This window comes from Pseudomyrmex gracilis, unplaced genomic scaffold, assembly GCF_002006095.1.
Source record: "Pseudomyrmex gracilis isolate BER0280 unplaced genomic scaffold, ASM200609v1 scaffold_7, whole genome shotgun sequence".
Lineage (NCBI taxonomy): Eukaryota > Metazoa > Arthropoda > Insecta > Hymenoptera > Formicidae > Pseudomyrmex > Pseudomyrmex gracilis.
Genome location: NW_018020591.1, coordinates 1,533,611 through 1,554,849, shown reverse-complemented (window position 1 = coordinate 1,554,849; position 21,239 = coordinate 1,533,611). Strand labels below are relative to the sequence as shown.

The following is a 21,239-nucleotide window of genomic DNA, read 5'->3' as shown; positions in this document are numbered from 1 at the left end:
ATCATCCACCTCCTTTCCCTCCCACCGCCGCGGTTTTTTTTTTTTTTTTTTTTTTTTTTTTTTTTCATACCTCTTACGGACCGCTGCCGTATAACTCAATACCGTGACACATCGCAAATCCTAATTTAAAGCGCTCGAATTTTTTATCGCGCGCGACTTTAATCTCCGCATCGCGTCGTTTTCTTCTTTTTCCTTCACGGGTCTCACTTATTTTTGACGTTCTCTCGCGCAAGAGGAGTGTTCTTTTTTGTTTTTAGCGAAAAATTGTAAAATAAAGGTAAAAAAAAAAAAAATACTTTTCTATTCGCGAGTAAAGGTTTACATTGCTTTTTAAATAAGTACAGTATTTTCCCGAGTTGCCAGCTCCTCTCGCCCTCCTCCCCCCCGTAAGATGTGATCTGATTAAAGAACGTTTATTCTTTCGAACGCGGAATCTCTTGTCAGTCCAGTGAACTGCGTTCGAAAGATTGAAAGCGCCTGGGAGACGGGCAACCTGCTGTGCTCTTGTGTGTGTGATAAATTGCCTACTTCCCAGGCGTAAACTTGGGAAAGCGTCGCGTAGAGAGTAGAATAGCGACGAGCGTTTGAGAAGACCCCATTTTGTTGACAAAAAATATTCATCCTCTCTGTTATCTGAAAAAAAATCTCTACGTCTTTAAAAAAAAAAAAAAAAAAAATCACCCTTTACAACATAGTTGAGCCATCGTCGCACGTCTATCGCGTTTTACACGCTGAATTTACCACTCGGATTCTAACAAGACCGCCATCACAATTGTGATCCGCGGTACACCGGTTAAATTTCGTTTCGAAACGCTTTTACGTACGACGTATCATAAGCGACACGTATCGTTTCCAATTTGCCGAAACGACCGGTTTTCAACGATGTTAGGAGAGGGTGAGGGGGATGAGGGAGGAGGAAAAAAAAAAGAAAAGAGGAATAACCGCCAGTATCACGCCGCGCGACTATTGAGAGTCGTCGAGCGAGCGAGAGGAAGAGACGGTCGAAGAATAACTGATTGAGGGCGAAAATAGTTCGCGAATGCAATTAAATCGCGCTGTTTCGCTCTCTCGCAGTTCGCGTCATTCTTTCCCCCCCATCTCCGGGGCTTTTGCGGCCAAAATTTAAATCAATTCCATCCTCCCCTTCTCTTCCTCCTCTTACCCCTTTTGCCCACGTCAAGAGATCTCCGTAGTGGCGGAATTCATTCGCTATCGCGCGGTTAACTTTCAACAATGTTGCCATTGTACATATTGTTCCGCATCCGGCGACTCGCCAACGACAACGACAAGAGTAAAATGCGACACACAAAGCAAGCGCGTGTATATCCCACGGCGGATAAAGCGAACGTGTGCCTTCGGGGTTGTTATCTCTGTCGCTCTTTCTCTCTGTTACCGCTGTCCTCTCTCTCTCTCTCTCTCTCTCTCTTTCTCTCTTTCTCTCTCTCTCTCTCTCTCTCTATCTCTATCTCTCTTTCTCTTCGTCGATTGTGCGCAGCCGAGAAACGCGGCATTATAACCCTCGACGGGTGCAACCCACGGCGACATTTGACATCCGCTTTTCGGCGCGATTCGCAGCCGGTCACGGGACACGTAATCGCTCCGGGACGTCATTCCGCGTCGTCACTGCATCCCCACTGACATTGATGACTTTAACACTTTCAGCTGCGAGCTATACAAGCTGACGTATATATATATATATATATATACATACGTTTCATCCGATAATGAGGTCTCACATCGAGGTGATAAACAAAAATCTCGTTTCCTTTTTTTTTTTCGGCGCATTTTGCGTTGGTTTTTGTTTTGTATTAAATAACACTTTTGCCTCACTCGATCTCTCCTGATATAAAGTGATATTTCTTGTGTCGTGAAAGGAATCGCCTGATCTCTCAGAGAACATCCAACGCGAGTGATTGGATCAGACCCTTCCCCTCCCCTCTCACCCTTCTTCGAAACTTACTTGGCTACTCGGGCTTCGAGATTCCGGAGTTAGACGATGGGGGATGAGGGGTGGTGTAGGTGAGGAAATTACGTGTCAGTTCGCCGTCAAAGATTCCGCTCACGCGAACGAACTGTAGGATCCTTGGCACCGTATGTACACGGCCTTCGGATTCATCCACGTCGTCATTATACCTGCGGATATGACACCCCGCCCCTCTCCCGTGTGTACGTTCGTAGCGTGCGGCATCATTAAAGCGTCGATGACTCGGCGTTTTCAGATCAACACCAATGTAATTAGAGAAGAGACAAGCAACTGGAAGCATCTCTGGTTTTAATGTCGAAATACAATGAAGATAAGATGTTATTTCGAATTATTTATTTTCGAGCGTCTTTCTTGCGCGGTTGTGCGTTACCTTTTCTCGCAAGTGAGATTTTTTATTTTCAATCCAACGAATTCGACCGAGTTTCGACTTATTTTTCCAAACAACGCGAGATGTGATGCGACAGCTTTGAAACATTTGTTAGCGTCTTTCTTTACTCCCGTCCGTAATTGTCACGTGTGTGCGAAACAGAAATGTTCGCGCATTTTCAAATAATTAATTTCTCTCTGTGCGCTCTCTCAATGCGCACGTACTCGGGATACATTTGCGTAACAGCGACGGCTCGTCGCAGAATTTTACCTAATTTCTCCATTACACATAGCTTTGTAGAACACGCGCGCGCGCGCGAGTTCTCTCGGCGACGTCGCGCACATGTCGCGCATGAATTTCGCATCCGGGCACGAACAATGTAATTGGAGCATGCACTTCCGGATGCGAGCCGCCCGAACAGAATACAACCGGCCAAATCGTTCTCGCATGTATTGTATAATACGTACGTGCCGTTGCGCTCACGCAGCCGCGCGCGCTCCCTTCTTCCCCGTGAGAGCGAGAGCGAAACAGACAACGCGGAGTTACGCGCGCGTCGATATGCACATATTTACTTATTTGCACACCCTCTTTGCCCATCTCTCGCGCAATGCACGTGGCCGGGCGTGCGCGCACACAGACGCGCGGCAATCATTTCGTTTATCCTCCTCTCGATTCGCGCGAAAGAACGCGAATATATATATATACACGCAACGCGAACCCGACACAACGCGGCACAATTTTTTCTTCTCCCCCTCCCGCCGGAAATCAATATACCGCTTCGGTCTACTTCATTTATAACTAACGAGACGGGAATTCCGAAAAAGCGCGATCGCAAAAAAAAAAAAATCCCCATTCCCCCCGAATCGCGCGCGGATCGGATCGAGTCGAGGGAGAGTGGAAGGAGGGAGTGAAAAAATCCATCCCTCTGAAAGCTTTGAAAAAACGCTACGCGCGATATAAAAATTCCGCCGTCGGGCGGAAGCGCCGGCCGAGCTTCCATCGATATTTAGCGAGGTATACGCATCAAAGCCATCTGCATATTTAATTCGCATCGAACGGCAGGGCACTTTGCGGCATATACGTAGATATCGGGACGAATACGAACTCGAAGGTGGAAAGAGGGGAAAGAGGGTCACGAGAGAGGGAGATCTATTTCTCTCAATTTGCGCGTCCGACTCGCTCTCGCGTCGCCGTGCGTCATCGCGCGCGTTGCCGTAACCGGGCTGCTGATTACAGAATCAGCGGCGGGTTGCGCGAATAGATACGTGTGTTTAATCACTTCGCCTCTCGTATCAACGAGAGCGCCGCGCGAGATAATTTCGGGCGGTCCTCGTGTAATCTTCGTTCCGGGGCTCGGACGTGCGTCCCGCATATCGGCTCGCGCCATGTTTCCCGTCGTGTTTTCCAGACAAAATCGTCGGGAGGGAGGAAACACGTCGATCCCGCGTCCGTTCTCAGCGAATGTGACGTGTAATACGTGTCATACGGGGGGGGGGGGGGCAAAAAAGATCGCTGTCGCGCGCGGAATTACACGTCGCTCATTAATATTTTCTAATAATTGTGCGAAGACAAATAATCCACGTTGAATTAATTTTTTACACGCGCAATAAATAGCAACGCTATTGCGTGGTTTTACACATACACGAAACTAACGTTATACGATGGGAAAAGCGCGACCGAGAAACCGGTTTTTGCCGGTGACAAATGGATTTCTCCCTTTTCGCGCGAGAAGGACGAATTTCCTTTATCTCTGTTAGTTTTATTACTTTTCCACCGAAACGCACCTCTTTCTCTCTTATTTTCGCCCTTTGTCTCTTTAACTACGAGAAAAAGATAGAAGATAGACTAGGCAAGAGAGCCGTTCAAAAACTAATTGTCGCGTTTTTTCGAAAAACGCGCGGGAAGAGTGTACGTAGAAAAAAAAGAGAAAGATAGAGTACGATCGCGCGCGGAGATCGAACGGACCGGTGACTCTCTCGCGCGTCACCGTCGATGGGATTGGCCGACGAGAAAAGAGAGAAAGATCCGCGGTCGAGGAAACGAAAAAAAAAAAATCGACATCGCGGGTCTGCGCACATGGCAGCTTAATTACTGCCCGGGCTGGAGTGTGAAATTGTCAATTACTAGGGAAGACATGTGAGGAGGGGGGAAAGGGGGAGGGACGAGAAGCGGACCGAGGACCGCAAATTAACGTGAACGCGCGCGCGTCCCCGCGCGTATCGTATTCTGACGTATCGATCGCGATTGCTTCCTTGGCCGTTGGAAAATCGATGGGACGCGAGTGATGGAGGTTTTATACGAAGGAGGCGAGTCCTGAAACACCCCCCTAGGCTAGGTTTATTATCGCATATACGCGTGCGTGTGTGCGCCTGTGTGTGCGTATATTGGAATGGAACTGCCATTACCGCGTATTAACGTAACCATTAAACGCCGACACTTCGCAGCTCGCGCGCGGAAGTATTATATAAGAGAGAAAGAGAGAGAGAGAGAGAGAGATTGTTAAATCTTATCCTTACTTTATAACTAATATAAAATATACGTCAACGCGGAGCTCGCGGCTTACTAACTTTAAATTCCGCGTCACTGTCCGTCGTTTCATTTATAAACGAAATGAGTTTCATTATATATATATATATATATACATATATATATCGCTGCGATAAAACGCGAGCGCGAAGCAATCTTTTTATATCTCTCACATTACCACGTGACGACTGCTCGTGCTTCCCATAAGAAAATGCCCTCAAGCGCTTTGGATTTTCGCGACGAAATATTGCCCCGCGTGTCGCGCGTTTTCTTTTTACCGTTGTCTCTTCGAAGATTCTTCCCCGCGATCGAAAATGCGCGGCACTTTGGCGAGTTCTCCCCCGCATCTCCGTCCGCATATACCTTTGAAAACATAATATCGCAATCTCATAAAATATAGAAAATCGTCGAGAAGACGATCGCTACGTGGCGGCGGCGAGTCTTCTTTCTCTCGCGCGCTGAGATCTCGCGCCGGTGGTGCTCGATATATTTCGTTCCGTGCAAAATCCCGAAGGACGAAGAGAAGCGAAACTCGCCGCCCGACGGGCTGCTTATTCTTTAAACAATAAACGAACTTGATCTCGGGGTCTCGATTGGCGCGCGACAATCGAAACCGAACCGAGTGGAGTATCGGATTTTTCTGCGCGCGAAAATGGAATTTTTTAATCTCTTCATTGAATTTCAGATAATGGCTTACAAATGAAGCCATTTGGCCAAATCGACCGGGAGTGTGCGGTTTTACGCGTCTTCGGATTAATAACTCACGGCTGATCGCTAATCGCGTATTCCATTCCGAGAGTTAATTTGAATAATACCGGGAAATGTCACGTTGCGTTGTGCCAGCGTAATCGATGCAACGATGTGTTATCGATTAACAAAAGTGTTAATATAATAGCCCGTATATATGTATATATCGATACACATATATATACTATATGTATATGTGTATATATATATATATATATATATATATATATATGTATATCGATATCTATATATGTATCGATTCTATATCAGAATGTCACGTAACACAATATTGCAGCGAGAGGGAGGGAGGGAGGGAAGGGAAGAGGTTGCGGCGGCGGCGGCCCCCAATCGATACGAGATTAATAGATTCGCGTTTCTCAAATGGTCGTGACCGCGATATTACGTCGGTCGTAAAGGATCCCGGTCGTGTCTACGAACGTAATCAAATAGAGAATAACGAGAGAGGAGAGAGACATGATACATCAGCGCGAGACGAGGGGGCGGGGGCTGTAATATCTGTAATATGAGAATTCCGCGTCGCGAAGTGTGAATGAATATTATCGTAATAATGTCAAGGCAAACAACCCTGATCCCCGCGATCTCCCAACCCTCCCAAAAGCTATTACAGTCGCCAAATATACACACGGAATCGCCGGGGGCCATCTTGAAATTAATACGACGATGCTGTGTGTATTCCAAGAACGGTATTACTTTAACTTATCTGTGTGCGATCGTCATTGTTGCTCATTAATATGCAAATTAACGGCGCGCGCGCGACTTATCCGCGCGATAACATTTTATATCACGCGCTCACATTTGTGTGATTGTTCGGCCCGTTTGAATGTGACTTTTATTTAACGTTCGCGCGCATTGGGAAAATAAACCCCGAAGCAAATTGCCGCGGAACCAGGTGTGTGTGTATATAATATATAAATCACATTTCGTTAATTAAAATTTTGATAATCGTCGTTTGCTCGCAAGATCGTTCCCGACGAGATGTGTAAATCAATCTAACGGAATCATTTTGCAAAACGCGCGAAAATACTTTGTGTGATCGATCTCCGTCACTTTTCCGCAAGTTCTTACGGAGATTTTTCTCACTTAAAATATTTTTCATATAAAACCGTCGTCCGGTTTGGTAATGTTACTTAAAATTCTCGCAAAACTCCCATTTTCCGGATGATATATGCGGCTCGTAAAGCGATAAAAAAATCTGGGACACCGTTGGGAATCGCGCTTTATAACAATTTCGTCAAAAAAAAAAAAACCCACAAAAAAAAAACACACAAACGTTAAGCAATATACAGCCGCGGGTGGTGAAAAAAACAAAACAAAAAAAACAAGCGTGTACCGCCACAAAATTAAATGTGGAAATTCGTCATTCGCGTTTCCGCTCTGACGTTCGCGTTAGCGCGTCGCGATAGGGCCGGTTCGAGGATGCTTTTTTTTTTTTTTGGTTCTATTTTTCATCCTCGCGCCCGCGCGCGCGCGAGTATACTTTTGTTCGATATCTCGGCGAAACTTTTCGTCCCTCGAGCGAGTGAAAAAGTGCACTCGCCGCCGTTCCCTCTATCGCTCATACACCGCACGCCAGTTTTCGCGCCGCTTGGAAAACCTCCGCGTGGAAAAACTTGGCCGAGTCCTTCGTTCTAGTTAGGGGAGAGAATCGCACAACCGCCGCGCGCGCGCGCGCGCTCGCTCGCACTCATCCTTTCTGATTAAATTTATCGGTGGAACCGTCCAACTTTTCAATCGACTGTTACGCCGAACTCTTAATTAGCTCCAGGTGCTCGAGCATCAAAGTGAGAAACGGAAATTAACTCGAGTCACGCCTGGAATGCGCTGTCGCGCAATTTATTCTTCCTCAAACCCATACGACATCCCCATATTTATCCTATATATATATACGTTGTATGATTACAAATAAATCTTTCAAGATGGAAAGCGTGTAAACATATATAATATGTCATTGATTTGCATTAATATTTATCAATTTACACACGTATATATAATAATAAGAATAACTTTAGTGAAGACGCAAAAATTATATACAGATTTGAACGGAAGGAAGGCGCTTTAAAGGGCAAAGCAGCAACTTGCTAGGTTCCCTAAACTTAATTTGAAACAAAACTACTATATATTATAAGAAATAAATAAATATTATATTAATATTGCATATATAAACTTAAAAAAAAAAATATGTATATATAAAGTATATATTTATACGTACACATGTATTATAAAAAATCGTGTAACATTCACTGACACGTACATAAAAACGGCTTTTACATGTCCTGGTGCCACATGAAGACCGAAATTCATCCATGCTGCTGATGGACAAACTTTATATTAGAAAAGTTTTTATGTTTTGGCGGTTATACAGGTCGCCTCTATTTTTTCCCCCTTACATTGCGCGACGAAATATCGCGACATATACACACGTCGAGTCACAATTATAATACAAAGAATTTTTCCCGCAAAGAATTCTCTCCGTATTCGCGAAACTTTATTTGTGTGACCGCGGCTCAACAATAAGAAGAAAAAAAGATAATATAATAGAGATAAGACGTTCGAAGTTTGCGAAATCGAAGATCATTTGAAACTAATCGCAAAGCGGAATCGGTCTCCTCTTCCCCTCGGCGATCTTTTGTGAAGAAAAGATGATTCTTTCCGCTTCCGCGCGAAAAGTATCGGAAACCACGTGGTCATAAAATGAGTTCGACGTTACTACGTGGTGTTAAATCTGCTACGAATGGGAGAGAGACGCGAGCATAATTTTCATTCTCCGGTGAATCTGCAGTCACCAAGTTCTAACGAGTTAGCCGACGGACGAGTTTTTATTCTTTTATTTTGCGATAATTAAAGTTCACGGAACTTACGACACACACACACACACACACACACACACACACACACACACACACGTACACACTAACCCGTGCTATCTACAATCTCCGTTAAGCTGAGCGAAGAAATCCAGTCGCGAACCGTACAAACGACAGACGCGCGCGCGCGCACGGTCGTTTTTCTCGTTATATCGACTCGCGCAACTTCGATGCGTTTCGCGCTCGAGTAGACCGATGAAAGACGACGCCACCTGAAGTTTCCACGCATTTTATTACACATCAGTGAAAATCCGGCCGTGCGCGAGACCGTGCAAACGTCCGTGGCGCGCAAAACAAAAAAAAAAAAGGTGGTTTTTCCCATTTTTAATTACAAAGATTGTAAAGCATATGGAGGAAAATCCTTTTGAATAAAATGAATGAAGCAGCTTTTTTTTTGTTGCCGGTAATTTAGAATAAAAAACCGCGCGTAACACGTTACGAGAGCTGAAGAGAGCTCCCGCTCTTCAAAATGTGATGTATATAATTCTTTTTTCTCGCGCTCTCTCATCTTCCGCGCCGCGATGCAAACCACCCGGCGCAATAAAATAATTTTTCGAGTTGGTTATTGTGCAAAGGCTCGTATCGGCACATCTCAAAATGGGAGACAATGGGGAGGGAATCGGTTGAAGTAGCGTGTGCTGTTGTTGAATTTTTATCGCGGAAAATATTTACACAATGGAGTTTCGAACGCGAAAATTGAGAGAGAAACGTTTCGGAAAAGATTTTCACAGAACAGAATTCGAAATTGCGCAAGGTTATTTTTTCAGAAAGCGCGCGCTTGTGCACGACGAGCGTTTAAAAATTTAGCGTGGGAAAACAAAACAGCTTGGTTGTATAAAAAATATGAACGCGTTAGTTTCACTCGAACAAATTTTTAGTTTCGAGGAGAAGATTAATGTGTGATTTTTTTTTTTTTTTTTTTTTTACGTTTCGTCGTCGCAACAAGAACGTTCGCTTTTGAATCGCCGTAATTGAAAACCGCTTAACATTTCTCCACTTCGTTTGTCAATCGAGAGAAGATTATTTTTATTTTTCTTCGAACGCGCGCGCGCGCCACGCATCTGCGATCGGCATCGCGACTGATTACGGGCGCAATCAAAATCAACGAAACCGGCTTCTTCTTCTGAATAAGAAGCGAGATCGAGCCGAATTCGAGGTCTCTTTCCGAGAAGGATGCGGGGAGGAGAACCGACAGGGGTCTTCCTTTCAATTACTGCCTTTACCCTAGAAAGAAGTTCTCCATTCCACGTGACCGGAATAACTCGATATGTTCACGTACTAACTAGAGGTGTGACGTGATACACACAAGATGATGTAAACGAATGCGCGTCCAATTAATTCCGTCAGTTGGATTGTCTCGACAATTGCGATGAAAATCGTTGACGTGTGTCATCATATCGCGGTTGAGCGCGAGAGTTCTCGATTATGTCCGTTCGCAAGTTCGAATGCGAAACGAACAGGCGACAAGACAGACCCGCCCCTCCCCTCCATCCTTTCAATTAACGTAGTTAAAACGAGTCCTTTTCCGACACGTGACTCGAATGAGCGATCCTTCGGTAGGTACCCGTATTCCCGACGGGAAAAGTAATTCGAAGAGAACCCGTCCACTCTTCCCTCCGCGTTCTTCTTCTTCTTCTGAGAATGATCGACGAGAGTTGCGGAAATCGATTCCCCGTCGTTTTCTCACCGCGCGAAAGTATACACACACGGTCTGATAAATCAAACGTGCGCGCGCGCGCGCCGCGCACGAAAACGCTTCCCGAAAAGATCTCATTAGCGGATCCTAATCTTCTTTCGTGACAATATTTGATATTCCCGAATGAAATATCGCGCCAATATCATCTCTTTTTATATCGCAACCAAACAGTCGTAATGTCGCGCGTATTGTTCACACGTCACGTGCATATATATAGGTATACGCTTGCTGCTCGCCTTGTTTAATCAACGCGGCGAAAAGACGTCGTATAATTTCGAAACGGATAAACAGAGACTCTTTGCGCGCGCTCATCCCGCGCGTTGTTTAATCAGTCCGCGGAATTAGAATGCTAATCCGGCGGCGAATAAAAAAGCGACGAATCGCGCGTTACACCGGGGGCGATCGCAATCTCGAACGTCGCGCGAAAATATGAGACGAGCGATTCAAAATCGCAAAAATCGTATCCAAGTCGAGGTCGAGTGACGCACACATACGTATACACCCACAGAGTCTCAGAGAAAACGACCGTTTGCGAGAAAATTGCAGTAAACCGAGCAAAATTGCATTCCTTCCGATTGTGAGCTCGCCGAAAAACCGCGACTTCCTGCGTCGTCGAACGAATCCGGTCACTTCGAGGGGGAGAGCGCGCGATTAAAGACGAGCGTGAGACCCACGAGCGGAGAATCGCGTTCGTTTCCACTTAGTGGAATGCAGTTTACATGATGTGTAATGGGACACGCGGCGGCGGGACGCACATTTGCGCGTGGCACATGACACGCGTCGCAAGAAAACTCAGCGCGCGCGCGATATTAAAAGCGATGCAATTACTCCCGACGGCGTAATTGCGGATGCGCTTTTGCGTCGGGTAACGACGAAAAGCTTGTTTCAATTATGCATACAGAGACGCGCGAACGTAAAGTTTATCTTTTTATTTACCGCTCTCTCTTACGAGAGCGAGAGAGCGAGCGCTTTTTTTTCTTTCGCGTGTTTAAATAAATTTTCCGAATCCGCCGCAGCAATTTCGCAGTCGGTGGTTGATTCGCATCGCGACGTCAAAAAAAAAAAAAAAAAAAAAACAGCAAAAAGAGGGGCGCTCTGAATGAGGAACGGGGTGAACTCTATCGAATTCATTCCGCTGATATAAGCTAAATAACTCGATTAGCACGAGACGTTCATTCAGCGTGTCAAAACTGATTGGGACTTTCCCTTTTTTGCGTCGCCGGGAGAGACGACGATTTCCCTTCCCCTCCTTTCCCCCACCCCCCCATCAAGTGTTTTCTTCTCTCCGTTCGCACCCTCGCAATTTGCGTAAGTGCGCGAACTTTCGCCGATGCTCTTTGTTTCTCTTCGCCGTGAATTTTGGCTCGTTAACCTTTTCAAGCAGTTGGTGTAATTTTGCGACACACGCGTCTTCTGCTTTAATACAGCCAAATTAGACTAGTAATTGATTCATTTTATTGCAAGCAAAATAATTGTAAAAGCAAAAGAGTTTCGTAAAATTTTCTATTTCTCTCATTCGCGCTGAGAACAGAAATGTGACGGAGGATTACATTGTCTTTATAAGTTTTATAAAATCAATTTTATTTAAGCGCGCAGTTATTGAGATATCAAGAAATTCGAAGAGAGAAAAGAATTGCGTTTTACACTGATTTCCATTTGAAATTTTTTTTTTTCCGAGAGAGAAAGAGACAAAACTCAACTTTTCATTCATTGAAGAACTTTCAGAGCGACTATGTAATGCATATCGAACTTAATAAAAGAATATGGTTTTCAAAATTACCAGCTTCGCGACGCTGGAAGACAAAGAACAGAAAGCTTGGGAAAAGATAATCCCTACTGGGAGTCGCATGAATATATGCGATCGGAATAGAACGAGAAATGAACTTCGATTTCGATCAATCGGCCTACTAATACTTCCATCAGACGAAGGGAATATATATCGTTTCAAGCTTCAAATCGCGATCGGTGCTTGATTCCGTATTAAAATTTTATTATTCGGCCCTTATCAATTGCTCGACAGTGCTAGAAATATAATCGCCTTAACTCTGTTCGTTCAAAGTAAATTTATTCGATCAACGGTAAAACTGCGTTGATGGAAACAGACACACACACACACACACACACACACAAGAAATCGATATCCATTCAACTCATAATTATCGTCACATTTGACAATTCCGATATTTTCTCCTCGTCGCTTTTACTTCGTGAAACTGCTTTATTAAGAAAAATCGAGAGATATTGATTTCTGTTTCGCCGTTCGTTTTTTCAACAGACTTGGCTATTTTCGCCTGTGGATGTCTTTGTAAAAAATTCACAACGCCGAGAACCAAATAATTTGTAGCACTTGTGTGTATATATCGTCGAGTGACAGAATAACGCATTGACAAATCAAAAGTGCAAAAATTAGAAGAGTTTTATTTCTCAGAATACACGTGTAATCTTTACGTTACATTAGTTTCGAAACGTATATGTGTATCTGCTATTGGTCTCGTCAAATGCTGCAAATAAAACATTACTGACACGTTAATAAGATCTTAGAGTTAAAAATAGATGTGTATGAATATATATAGAAAGATATATAATAAAAGACATATATACATATCGTAATAATACCGAGTCTTACCGGAGAACTCGGATACATTTGTTCTTTTTCGGAATCCATAAGTGTCCTTGAGGACAATTGTTTCTTGTGAATATTGAAATAATAGATTCAGTAGACACCATTGCGATAAAACTTGATATCAAAACAGCAACCAATAAACATACACCAAATGAAATATTCCTGTTCTCCATGTTTTTTTTCGCACAATAATTTAAATTTTGAAAACAAATCTGGAATCACACTTCGGTATTGCTTCCAACACTGGTTTCCAATGAGCAACCTCTTGTTAGAAACGTCTTCTTTTATACCATTTGGAGTTATAAGTGTTACGTGTCAAGCGCAATATAATATTTGACAAACGTGACACGAGAGAAATTTATCGAAACGTTTGTGTCACGTTTGTTGCGTATAGATTGCAAATATCGAAAAGAATCATAATTTTTTCCTGGTTATCATCGCATAAATGTGATGGAATATATTATATACATAAAAATTAATAGTCACGTACACGATCAGGAAACACATTTATTTAATCGTATAAAAAAAGTGAAATATACATGTTCTTTCGATGTAACATCTGAGAATTAGTCTTACATTTGAGCAATGTGCCTCTTAATAAAATTACAATTACACAAGTCAATATATATATTCCTTATATTAAGAGTAATTTCTTACTGTCTATAATATATATATATATATATATATATGTGTGTGTGTGTGATGTATATATCTAGGTATATGTAATAAATCTTATCATCATTTTTTGCAGTAGTTGCGAGCGCGATATAAATTTTATTATTCTACATTTATTTAAAGTTTTATTATATATTTATTAAAAATTAATATATTTTATACAAATTATTTTTTAACACACATGTAAATTGTCAAAATATTATCGATTAAAAGAGCTCTTTATTTAAGCAATTACCGTGTTTTACATACTTGTAAAATCGTATTTTAAAATGCGTATTTTACATCGCGATAAAGATTTGTGCGTCTTCCTCGGTATATCTCGCGTGTAAAAAAAATTACATTGTTTTGTTTTTCTTTTACTCGAATTTTATCAAAACAAATATCGACATCGCACAAAAACTCAGTGTGACATTGTTTTTACAATAACCTGCGGAATTGCGCATTTTCTTTTTTTTTCTTTTTTTTTTATTGAACACACGTGCTAAAATTACACAAATCTCTTATAAATCTATTCATCAATATGTTTCTCCCATGCTCGACATGTGTTTTCATAATTTACTTCGTCTCTCTCTTTCTCTCTCTCTCTCTCTCTGCTGCGTCAATATATATGTATATATATCTGTAACATACAATTATAATAAATTACATCGGAGATCGGGATGTGCGATAATTAACGCGCGTTTTCAAATTCGTGTTTGTACGCGTTTTGACATTACGTTTAGCATCGTACGCGCCAAAATTCATCACACAAGTGCAAATCGAAGAATGCGATCAAAAATCTAGCGCTTTCCTCACACATCACACTCGTGTAAATCTCCAATAATATTTCGGCATTAAACGGAGTTAGTTAAGTTTCGGCACACGCGCGCTTCTCTCTTTCATTTGAACCTACCTACGAACTCGCTCGAACGTAAGCTCCCTCAGTTTATGCGAAATAAGGAATTAACCGTAATATACCGTAAAACACAAGTTTCCATGACGAGTGTGTGGCCATTGTGTTACAGTGTCGACGAAGTTAAAACGATAATTTAAACGTCTCATCCTCGGCGTTAGAAAGGCTCGTATTCCACTCCGACGGTTTTTACAAAAAAGTATCTCAAACAAAAAATAGTGTTCGCGAAAAAGAAGAGAGTGGGAAATAAATTCTTTCGCGAATCGATCCGAATGACATCGGCGCGAACATCGGTTTCGCTTCGCAAAAAACTGGTCGTTACCGCGTTTAATCGCGTCGCAATCGCGTTTTTGCCGCGATTAACTCGGATCGGCTCGGAAAATATTCCGCGTCGCGTATACGGTTTGATCGCGTCGCAGAACGATCGCGCGGAACTCGTTCACCGATGAATGCGTTTTAACCGATTGATGGCGATAAATAATGAAGCCCGGCGCGCATTTCGCCGGGCTATTCCGTTATGTAAATTCGCCGGGTTGCGAAATAATTGAAACGCCGGCGCGTTGCGCGCCAACGTAGCGGCGATACATTGTAACTATGCGGCCGGTCGCGTGTTGCATCACGCGGCTAAATCCCGGGATCGAAATTACGAATTTACGAAGGCAATGGCGCGGATAATCAGCGCGCGCGCGCGCGCGCCTATGATAAACGATACACACAGCGCGTCGCTTTTAATTAGCGTACTTTTCTCCGCTGAATTATCGCGGTGTAGGCGTTGTCGTGCGTTTCCGCGAGCGGCTTAAAGCGCGAGAGCAAAAAAAAAAAAACCCCGGGAGAGAAAAGGAAGAGAAAGAGGTGAACTTAACGAAAGGTGGGAATACACACAAAAAAAAAAAAAAAAAAAAAAGAAGAAAAACGCAGCTCTTGTCCGGCGATATAAATAACGCAGCTTTTTGCGCCGACTAATTAATGAACGGTTTTATCGCTCGTGCGCGGTGGCGCCGGCGATGCGCGAACAAATGCGGGCGCGGTAATAATAAAAGGTCGGCATTATGAAAATGATGAAAAATTCACGGTGCTGCAAGCGGAATGAATGATTAAAACGTCCGATTTCCGGTGCGTGTGTCCGGATTTCACGCAACGATGCTGTCAAGATCGCATTGGTATCTCTACATTTATACTACTTACTATACGTAATTCATAACGACGATTTATATTATTTATTTGTGTGAGTGCGTGTGTGTGTACATATAGAAATAATTCGCGTTAAATGCTGTTTCTCTCGCAAAAAGACAAAAATATATGTATACATGTCGGAATAACTAAAATTGCAATAACGTTCATTCTTCTTTTTTTTTGTTATACATTTTTTTTTGTACTACATTTTGTCAATAATATTTATTAAACTTTTTTATTATCGAACAATTCCGATTAAGCGTAAAATTTTTATGCGTTCGAAACTTTTTAACCGCGAGCGGCGCAAAACAACGCTTTGTGCAAAATTGAACATTGTAGTTCTTGATCATAATGGCTTTCAATGCTTACGTTAAGCGCGACACACGCACAATGGAAATTTACTGCAGAAGCGTAAATCTATAGGCTACAAAGGCTTTCATTAACTTATCATATATAAAATGTGCGAAATGAATTCTACGAAGCAGCTTTGTTGGAAACGCCATTATTCACCCGTAATTCGTGTAAACACGAATTGCGCACAACGTAACACAATTGGCCAAAAACTAAATACACATTGTTTGGATAGCTTTTTTGTTGTTTTTTAATTTACCGTCTTTCTCTCTCTCTTTCTTGCTCCCCTTCTATTCTTTTACATAAAATATTTACCAACATATTTTATCGTTGTTTTATTCCGAGTTTTAAGATCGAGCTGCGCAAGAAATTCGATTACCCGTGTAAAAGTGGTTTCTTGCGAGGGTTGGCCTCACGTTCTGCTCCGCGTGACGCAGGGCGCGCAGATGTACGCGAGGACGATGCCGCCGCCGAGGAGCAGGGCGATCGTAGCCAAGGTCATCCACGTGGCCGAGGTCGAGGTGACGCGGGTTGGCAGCAGCTTCTTCATAGTCGGCAGCTCGGCAACCTCCTCGGTCGTCAGGCCCCATCTTCTGGCCTTGGCGAGCAAGGACCTGAGACGCCGGGACGCCCTTTCGCAGGACTTCCTCGACGTCCGCCTGGATAAGCCGTCTAAACAGTTCTCCAATTGTCCCATATTATAGCAACGTGTCTCATTCTTAGGTCAATCCATACGCCTCGACGAATTCCGGACATCGATCGGAAGTTCGAGTCGTCGAACGAAGTTCGCGAGACCGCGAATAAACCCCCGTTGCTGCCGGCGCGAAAGTTACACCCGCTACATCGTGATCTCGATCTCGCTTTTTCTCTCTTTCTCTCTTTCTTTATCTACCCCTTTTCGCTCTTTTCTTCTTTGCGCTGCCGATTTTAAGTTGAGGGAAATACTTCCCGAAGTTTAAACAGCTCTCTTGGTTCGCGCCAATGTTCGTCGATTTCGAGAAAAACGAGTTTCTTCTGGCGAACTGACATCGTCGCACTTGCGTGCCAATTATCGATACGATTCTTTTTTAAGTTTGCTGATCATCGATGAAAAAAGTTTTGCAACATTATTTTTAATTACTCCGCCAGTTTTTTGTCAGGGCATTTATCGACATCTAAAAGATAAACAATACGGAATTAATTAGCATTAATTAACATCGGATTTTTTTTGTTTTTTAATATTATGGAAATGTATTTAAAAAAAACTTTTTAAAAAGGAATTGCGAATAAACGAATAAAATTAAATTTAAACAAGCGAACGGGAGTTAGCATAATAGAAATTTTTTTTGCTCAAAAAATTACACGTATTTAAATACGTATATTGAAATTTTTATATTAAAATAATATCGCGATTTTGTTTAACACGCGCATATATTTTTCCGAGGTTATAAGCTCGTTCTCGCTTGGAGAACCGGCGTTTCTCAGGCGCGAGCAACCATCTCTCGCATTATTTTTTTTTCCCTCGCGGTGTTGCGCAATTGACAGCCATTAATTTGCTCCCGGGTCGATCCGGGAGCAATCGGCGAGTCGATGTGAAACCGGGATCGCTTTTAATTCTCTTTCGCACGGTCGGGCTCGGTAGAGAGAAATTGTAATTGCTCGACGCTATGAATAATGCAGCACGCGAATCGAAGGAAGTAGAAGCCGGCTTCGCCTTTCGAGGCGAAAAGGCCGCGACGTCGATAAAAAGTTTCCGATCTGCGGCCGTATACCGCAGGAATGAATTAAGTTTCTGCCTTTAAAGTCGCGCCACCGCGGAATTACGTTACCTTCGTCGTCGTCGTTGTCGTCGTCGTCGTCGTCGTCGTAGCTCTTATATACACGTGAAATATACCGCGCGCCACGTTCGCGTGCATGTACCCGTTTCCAGCTTTTCGTTCCTTTTATTCGAGCTTACACCGCCGAGCTTTAAATTACGTTTACGCTCTCACTTTACGCGGCACCACATTTGCGATAGTTCACGAATTTACGAGACAAGTTCGTCTTCCTCGCTCGGCTACGGGGCTTACGTGATACCGATGCGTGAGAAAAGAGACTTTATTGTCGAAGTTGTCGGATAAAAAAAAACTTCGACTCCGGCCGGCTCGACGTTGACTCGAACTACTCGAAACCACATAGCGTACTATCGCATCGAGCGAGAAAACCGTGGGGAACAAAAATGCGTCTAACGGCGAATTCTGATTAATTTCACACGATTCCGCTAGGGATGGTTATTTGCAAAGCTATTACCTGTCGTGGAATAGGAGTGGACTGCGCGCGTACATGTGTATGCGCAAAGGTGCAATCTGCGCTAATAAACGCGCGACGTTTCTCGTTCGACTCGAGTTTCGCGACACGGCTACAAACTCTCGGAACTATATTTACACGTCATTTATTTAAAGCTCGGTTTATGACCTGGAAATAATGCCATTTACGTCGCGCATAAGAGCTTATCGTAGTTCCGCTTGGTGCTGAAACTATTAATAAACTTCTAGCTTCCGTTTGCTCAAGTTAGTCGCGTTAAAACACACATGTCGCGTCCTGATTTTTGACAACTGCTTTGTTTTTTAAGCGGCAGAGTTTTAAAAAATAAATGAAACATACGTTTTTGTGAAACGTATTCTTCGAATTCATTTATTAAAACAGAAAGAGGATAAAAAATTCACATTTCGTAATTACAAAGTGTTTGTGTGTGTATGTGTATGTGTTACAAGAATACAAAATAATACAAAACGTAAATATATATATAGCCTACCTCTTTCCAACATTCACAACGAAACTCTTCGGCACGTGAACGTGCGATTTACGTGTGGATTTTTTTGTTCTATATGCCGGCGTTTACAAAGCAAACTTCAACGACATATATCGAGGAAAGATCGAACGGATTAAATAAATTGCAAACGCGTTTTTTCTTTGGAAAGAAAAACAGTTTTTGCAGGCAATGCAAAGAAGTGCGTTTTTTTGTCACGTGAGAAAATAAAAGGATTTATCCAACCGATTTCCATTCACAAACGTCAGGAAGGGATACGCGCGAGTCGAGAATGCGGTTTAAGCCACGTGACACGAGTTGTCGGATGCGTGCGCCGTATGCCGCGTTCTCGACGGACGTCGCGACGCTTACTGCCGGGGCGTCGAATATCCGCGACCCTTTATGCGGCAGAACCACCCCCGATCATCCTCCTTCCCCCCCGTAGACACCCTTCCGCGCCGGTTCGCTTCAGCCAACGACGACGACGCGGACCGGCGCGGATCGGCTACAGAGAAGCGTACGTACGGCGACTCTTAACGTGGTTATGTTTGCAGAACAGGATATCATCCTGTGTTGGCGGAGCCAAAATTAAGGCCGATATTAACCCTTTGACTAACCTCACCACCACTTTGCGATCATCGACGACTGATGAATTCCGGGAAAATGTATGTGTGTTTATCTTTGCAATATTAAAATCTATCTATTTCGATTTCGGCGAACTGCCCGATCTTTCTCATTTCTTTGTCACTTTAAAAATATCCGTCTCGAAGTTTTTGCTCAATATTTTTTAGTTTTGTGTTTAGTTTTTTTTTTACGAGAAAATTGCGCCACAAAAATACACACGAGAAAGAAAAAACAAATTTGTAATTAAAAGATTTTCTAATATGAAAAAAATGGAAAAATAATTACAAATTATGAGAAATCTCATTTATTCGTAATTTTGCGATAATTTTACGTTATCCCATCACTTTTAGTTCGTTGAAACGCGCGAACAGGCCTTGTTACGGGCAAAACGCAATATAATGAAACGAAAACGCAAAACTAATTGCGTCGTGAATTATTATTCTTGTGAAATAATTACACGTACATATTTGCGCTCGATCGGACTATTCGCGCTTGTTCAATGTAATTTTAACGAGATCCTATCAGTTGGCGTATATCGACCTGTCGCATTCGCGAGATATCATTAATGGCAGTCGGCGGAATTGCACATTTGTGTTCGCGAATTACACATCATCTTTTCGCAGTTGTTTTATTTATTTATTTATTTTTTTTTCGATCAGCCTGCCTTTCTTTCAAAGTCAACTACAAAGCGAAACTTTGTCGCGCGAGTTATCGAACATTTTTGTAATCGCATCATGACGAAACACACAAAACTCTTTTACACATGTTGTAAGAACATCAAAAGTTTCGACATCTTCCCGGATAAGCTCCAGGCGAGATCTTGTGTTTTCGCGCACAGCCGGTAATGAGAGAGAATGGAATTACCTTACGCTACTTGTTGCCACGAACTAAAGCTAAAGCACCTGTTCTGTCACGCAAGAGAGAACAAAGCTTTGCATCCCCCGTGCTCATAATGTTGTCATAATTATTGAGAAGCGATGCGTATGCCGCACACGCTCTAATGTATAATCAAACGGAAACGGAGCGACTATAACATATATATATACGTACGACAAAATAGTGTATTACTTCTCGTTTAAGAGAGTTTCTTCAACAATTATGATTTTTTATTACTCACAATGTACACGACAAACATGCGACATGAGCGTTGCGATGAAATATTTGTTTTAGATAATTATTACATCACACACACGTTTCCCGAGTATATTTAACACATGAAATTTACAACTCCGTCGAACAATATAATAGTAAAATAAAAAATATCGAATAAAATAATATTAAACAAAATAAATAATATTAAACAAAATAAAAGTTGTTTATATATTTGATAAACAAACCCTATGATAAAAATAAATAAGTATTAAAAGTAACAGATAGAAAAACAATTTTGTAACTTTATTACTTGCCATGTGCACGACACACGTGATATGAACGTTGCGATAGATGTTTGTGAAGAATTTCTTACGATTTGTACGTGTCACGTTTGTCGATTATTAATTTGTGCCCGACACGTGGAATTCGCAAATCCAATCGATATAAAAAAAGATATTTGAGTAATAAAGCTGGTTATTGGAAAATCTGTTTTGGAAGCACAAAAGTATAATTCTAGTTGTTTTCTAAGATTAGGTTATTGTGCAAAAATATAGAGAATAAATATATATATATATATATTGCATTTGTGGTGTATATTTTTCTGGTTGCTGTTTTGATATAGAGTTTTATCGCAATTGTGTCTATTAAACATACGTCTATGTCAGAACGTCAGTGTTTATATCTCATACGTTTCAAAAATAATGTAACAATTACACAAGTAATAAAGACTTAAGGCTCGTGAAATTTAAACCAATGAGTGAATATAAGGCCTTACGAGCCGTTCTCAAAATGTTGAGCGAGAACTTATACATGTATATATATATGTATACACATGTA

The 21,239-nt window shown here is 42.3% G+C and overlaps 2 long non-coding RNA genes across 2 annotated transcripts; both read right to left on the bottom strand.

Moving 5' to 3' along the window:
* Window positions 1-12,603: 12,603 nt before the first annotated feature.
* Window positions 12,604-13,096, bottom strand: LOC109860120. Its single transcript, XR_002250783.1, has 2 exons — window positions 12,832-13,096; window positions 12,604-12,706 (listed from the first exon to the last, which is right to left on the bottom strand). It is a non-coding gene; the product is annotated as an uncharacterized LOC109860120 (long non-coding RNA).
* Window positions 13,097-13,694: 598 nt separating this feature from the next.
* LOC109859600 lies at window positions 13,695-19,039 on the bottom strand. Its single transcript, XR_002250726.1, has 3 exons — window positions 18,693-19,039; window positions 16,299-17,073; window positions 13,695-14,122 (listed from the first exon to the last, which is right to left on the bottom strand). It is a non-coding gene; the product is annotated as an uncharacterized LOC109859600 (long non-coding RNA).
* Window positions 19,040-21,239: the final 2,200 nt, after the last annotated feature.